The sequence below is a fragment of the Anticarsia gemmatalis genome, chromosome 21 (genome assembly GCF_050436995.1).
Source record: "Anticarsia gemmatalis isolate Benzon Research Colony breed Stoneville strain chromosome 21, ilAntGemm2 primary, whole genome shotgun sequence".
Taxonomy (NCBI): domain Eukaryota; kingdom Metazoa; phylum Arthropoda; class Insecta; order Lepidoptera; family Erebidae; genus Anticarsia; species Anticarsia gemmatalis.
Genome location: NC_134765.1, coordinates 4,915,547 through 4,921,533, shown reverse-complemented (window position 1 = coordinate 4,921,533; position 5,987 = coordinate 4,915,547). Strand labels below are relative to the sequence as shown.

The following is a 5,987-nucleotide window of genomic DNA, read 5'->3' as shown; positions in this document are numbered from 1 at the left end:
TTCGAAGTTATGTGTGTATTAGAAATAATTATCACATGCTCCAACGGTGAAGGAAAACATCGTGAGGAAACCTTGCATGCCTAAAAATTTGTTTAATACATTTATTGAGGGCATGCAAAGTCCCCAACCCGCACTTGGCCAGCGTGGTGGACTTAAGGCCTAACCCCTCCCTCATTACGGGAGGAGACCCTTGCCCAGCAGTGGGACAGTAATGGGTTAAATTTTTTTTTTTTTTTTTTATGATGTATTTTTAATTATTTTATTTGTAAATATTTTGAAGTATGAGGGAACGTGTATTTTATTTCTCACTCCCGAAATAAAATTTACACAGTGAAATAAACTTTTTAGCATAACTACATTACCTAGAATTTTCACAAAATTTTACCTTTCTGCAAGTCTAGTTGCAAAGGATTTCGTTATTCATGCAAATGCAGAGATTGTATGCATTAGATGCCGCGTCAGGCAGATTTGACTAAGCTTTCTGTAGATGGCTTACACAAATCTATGTATTCTAGACACTATTTCCTTTGTTTTATCAAACCGCAATTTAACCGCAATGATGTCATCGTGTTAATTCGTTTAAGACATCTTTGATCGTCAGTCTTGACGTTCAAAAACCTAGTTACATATAATAAGTCCAATAAAAAAAAACTCTATGCATAGCATTTTTGTTCTCGCTTTATTGTTGTTTCTAATCTCCTCTATTATTATTGGCGACTAATGTTAATGTAACAGACACACGTTTTTCTGTTTTATGCATCGATAATTATGTACACTTATCATCCCTCGTTCAGAATAAAAAATCGCATGTATAGTGTGTAAGGTCTTTAACGTTGTGTTTTTAGTTCATTAAAGGTGCGTGCGCGCGGAAGCAGTCGCCGCCGGATGCCTTTCACAGCGGCTTGTCTTTGGCGGCCTGATCAATGGAGTGACATCGCGAGCGCCATGAATTCGGCGGGATTCTGTTCATGGAGGCAAAAATATTTCATAAATGTTTCGTAAAGTTTTATACATATTTAAAAGTCAAACAAGTTTTATTGAAGTAGGTATCGGTGGACTGAGACCGATTTTTTATATATCACTTTGATTCCGGGATATCATTTTCATAAGCTAATGTTTCTAATTACTGACATGCAATTTACATCAATTTAGATCTTAACGAAATCGTAAGTAAATAGTTGTTTTATTCAATGGCTTTATATTCAACATCTACCTTATTAAGGTTAATAAAAACATCCTCACAAATACTACAATAATATAATTAGATATCTTCTAAATACTACAATAATTAGATATCTTCTAAACAGCCACAATCCCACATACGTCAATTTCACCGTCACCATACATCCCTTTGACGTTTACCGCCCGCATAAACAATTACATGCAAACTGAAGCCACCTCGGGGAATGCTTTGTCGCGAATGATCATTTCGTCTCTGGCGAATCAAAGGTATAATAATGAGATGGGACTTTGAAGCCGAAAGGTAATCTTTGATATGCCTTTTTAATATTCCTTTTTATACTTGCGAGTTGGTTTTTTAATTTAGTTGAAATGTTTTGGTTAAGGAGACTAGAATTAGGGAAATTATTATGCGTAAGTATTTTTCTTTATTCTTTAAGGTTTATATGTAATTGTAATTCAAATTTCAATAGTAATTTCAGTCAGCTTGTGTCAACAGACAGTATTACTAGCGTCCGAGCGTCAAGTAGTCCAAGATAATTGCATGATCGCATTAATAGTTTCATACCTGTATTTTTAAATAATAAATATGCAATACGAGAGTTTCAAAGCTATTATTAAACGGTTATCTAAGATAATGTTTGTATATTCTATAACGGTATCTATCGCCTCCGTGGCGCAATTGGTTAGCGCGTTCGGCTGTTAACCGAAAGGTTGGTGGTTCGAGCCCACCCGGGGGCGCATTGTAACTTTTTGGACATCTTTCCGAAAATCTACCTTACCATTGATTTTCATATTTTATTAAAAACTAGCTGACCCGCGCAACTTCGCTTGCGTCACATAATTTTCCCCGCTATTGTAACATTTTTTGTTGCTACTCCGCTCCTAATGGCCTTAGCGTGATGTTATATAGCCTATAACCTCCCTCGATAAATGGGCTATCTAACACTGAAAGAATTTTTCAAATCGGGCCATTAGATCCTGAGATTAGGGCGTTCAAAAAAACAAACAAACAAACAAACTCTTCAGCTTTATAATATTAGTATAGATAGGCAAATTCTTTAAAAGTAAGCGAAAAATGAGGAATTGCTAAACTATACATCATTTTCATAGTTATTTCTCAGTGCCGCCGGGTTTTGTGCTCTGAGTGTGTATACCAACACAAACTAACGAAAATCAAAGCCAAACAAGATTTCACCTCTAAAACGAAATCATCGCTAGTCCGCATTATTTCCTGTCCATTAACCCTTGGCTACAAACCATATTACAGCAATTTCCTTTCAACGCCGCAGTTTATTGAATTTATTTCTTTTTTCATGGGTCAGTGTAGGAAAACATCGAAGAATATTGGGGCAAATTGTGGCTTAATTTTGCAACCTGTATTGGAAATTTTCCCTGAAATCTTTTTTCAGATCAAATGGTATACGCAAGACTAGCGTAGAGACAGATTGCAAAAGATTTTTTGATTGAAAAAACAGACGCCAATGCCTTGCCAAGTAGGACAGCACAGAGGACTGAAAAAATGGTTGATACGTTTTTTGACGACCCGACATGGCAAGGAACTAAAAGAAAATTGAAATCTAATGTCAATGAAAGAGGTTTTTTTTTCAGCACTGGAATACTAAATTTGGAAAAGAAGCAAAACATATTGGGTATAATTATGTAAAAATTTAAAAAAACATACGCATGTCAAAGTGCTGATTAAAACTACGATTGGACTTCAAGTTACAAATAGTACGATAGTTAAGATGCCTCATCTCTTCTCTTTTTATAAAAGCTGTTACATTGAATATCATAAGTGCTAATCTATCATTATTATCTAAAAATAAAATTGTTACAGGGATACATTTTCCTTCGTGACAATGGATTTAGCTCCACATATTGTTCTAAAACCACGAATACAAAGTAACTACTAACATACTGCAAAACATACATTCTGACCTGAAATTAACTTCTAAACAATTCTCTATCCCTTAGTGACCAAATAAATAAATAAGTAACGTTACCACCTGACATAAAACGACAATAAACGTGACTGCTCCTGAAAAAGGTATTTAATTCCGTTTGGGGACCGCCTCGGTGCACAAATGGCTTCATTTACGATTTTTATTTCCGGATAGGGGTGGGATTAGTGGACTAGGAATAGGGGTAGAAATGTCGATATCTGACTATTAAGCGTGAAAGTTTGCTAATATATAATGTATGGCTGTTATAATTTTACGCACAAAAGCTAAATGGTTTCAGCGATATTTGTCACCCAGCTAGTTTATGTTGTGGATTAACGTATTACACTTTTATCCGTTAGTTATTTTTTTGTTAAGACGTCGCGTCGTGAACGTAAAAGCTCGTAAATAGACATGAGCTAATTACCTTAATGCGATTACTAAAATTGCATAATCTGTAGTAATATTGTACTTACATAATATGACGGTTACAGCTATCGATATTGGTCGATATCGATAGTTACACCATCACTATTTATAATAAGCGCGATCCGTGTATTGAGATTAACCTGTTTTTATAGCATTAGGTTAGAGTACTTACATTAAATTTAACTACCTATCTCGCTCTATTGGAAAGAGACAATGAAACAATGTCTTTAACTATTTACTTTTATCTTTGTTTTCATCTTGCTAATGTTAGGAATAGAGACGCAGATCCAATTTAGGAAGTATTTTGCGAGTCTAGATAAAATCGTGAGGGAAGGATATAGAGATATCTAAGAATTGTTAGTTCTAGTCAATTCTGGACTGTGCTAAAAATTTGCTTAGTAAGCAGTATTGATACCAGCTATATCTAGGTTTGTATAATAAACTAGTAATCTACCATATCTTTTACCAGGGTGTAGGAAGCAAATATTATTATTCCATATAATATTTTACAAAATCTTCGAGGTTTCTTTATATATCATCGATGCAAATGGATGTTTTTTATTTCTAACAAACACATTCATTCAACCATTTTTGACCGTCGATTTTCGAGGTGGTTGCCTTTATCAATAGTAGTAAACTTTTTGAAAGATTATATCAGTATTTTTATGACGTAATATCTTCATAACTAAAAAAATAAAAATAATACTCATCAAAATCCAGTCAATTATCTAGAACACTCAAAGGCTATTGAAACAGGCCGTCCAATTACACCGCGCAGTTGACCGACCGCGTCCACCGAACTGCGGACATCCGGACGATTTTTCATTAACCGAAGCACACGGACGATTATTGAAAGTCGCTCGTGCGATTAATTAGTCGCCGTTAGGGATCTTTTGTCTTGATTACTGTTTTTTGGACATATGTGGTTTGTTTTTGGTCAATATTATGAGAGTAATTAATGAGTACCTAACAAAAAATGAAACATTATGAAATGACGAAAAAGTAGTTTATTATTGACATTGCTATGTCATTTATGACCATAACAAGCTCCTGCATGCAGCTTCGCCCGGGTGAAAATATTTTCCGAGGTCACACGCATTCTGCGTTAATTCATTCTATGTGTCATAAGCTGTTCCAAATTTCATGAAAACTGAAGCAAACATACTTTAATACATCCATACTTAGAAACTTCTGACTTTATATCATTTATTGGACATTGACTTATGATTGGGTATATTCCACAGCCACTCACTTGAAAAGGCCAGGGTAGTGATACTTATAACATTAGATCAATCTGAACTTTATAATACCCAGTTATCAAACGGTAATCAAACAGTTCAGATAGTCGGTGACCGGAATATCTAAACTTTTAATAGCTCAAAATCTCATCTTTGGTCCCGTGACGTAATTACCTAAGTCTTTTAGCAATAAAACCACTCATAAAGACCATTTTATAATAGGATCGTAAAACAGTTTGAATGGGATAAGGGTGAAAGGTACTTTTTCTAATTTTACGATTTCGCTTTTCTGGATAGCTGAAGGGCAATTATTTTTTGTATCTAAAGCTGGTTTTATAGTCACGACGCAGGAAGTAGACACGCGGACGAAATGTACGCTATCTCTAAATACTTACTAAACGTATGAACGTATGTTTCATGCACTGTTTGCCATTTGTAGTTTAAGTTCTTTGATACCTTCTTGATTTAAAGCTAACTCTTCTGACAATTGTTCCGAAAATCAGTGCGTCATTAAGTCAGCAATTCTAATACGAGAGATTTAATGGCTATTAGTCTAATTGGCTACTGTTTTACGCAACTTGGACAAAAAGCGACACATTGCGTACATATTAATAGATGAAAACATAAAACAAATTTCGTCTTCTTCAATCTTAGAAATAAAAAATCAAAATAAATACAGCATGTGTCCAAAAACAAATCATTCCCCTGTCATTTATAATAAAACCTTTTTTATTCGATACCTTGGCTACCGTCATTAAAGCATGTATTCCATCAGGCCCCTGTCGCGCATAAACAATAGATATAAAACGAGCCAAGTGGAACACCCTCTAGCTGCCTCTAGCGGACTCAGCTTGTCATGCCTGTCATATTATACAGGGGATTTGATTGTGAATTTGTATTAAATGACAGATTTTTTATACGATTTCTGATTTGTTATGATTTATGTTTATAAAGCTTCTTGATGTTGATCGATCTTTATTGTCTTATATTTCTGATTTGGAAGAAATTTTTAATAATCTATGATAGCGAATTCTAATCTAAAAATAAAGGAGTTTGATTGACATTTCGGCCCTTTTGAGAGTATAAACCTGCGATGTGAAAATTTTAAAGATTAGTTTCTATTATAATTATCAGCATTAATAATAGCAACAGAACGCCATTAAAGTCCCACTGCTAGTGTAGTCTCTTCCCAGAATAA

General features: G+C 34.6%; 1 non-coding gene across 1 annotated transcript; it reads left to right on the top strand.

Moving 5' to 3' along the window:
- The first annotated feature begins 1,846 nt into the window (after positions 1-1,846).
- On the top strand, positions 1,847-1,920 carry TRNAN-GUU (transfer RNA asparagine (anticodon GUU)). The gene has a single exon. It is a non-coding gene; the product is annotated as a tRNA-Asn (tRNA).
- Positions 1,921-5,987: the final 4,067 nt, after the last annotated feature.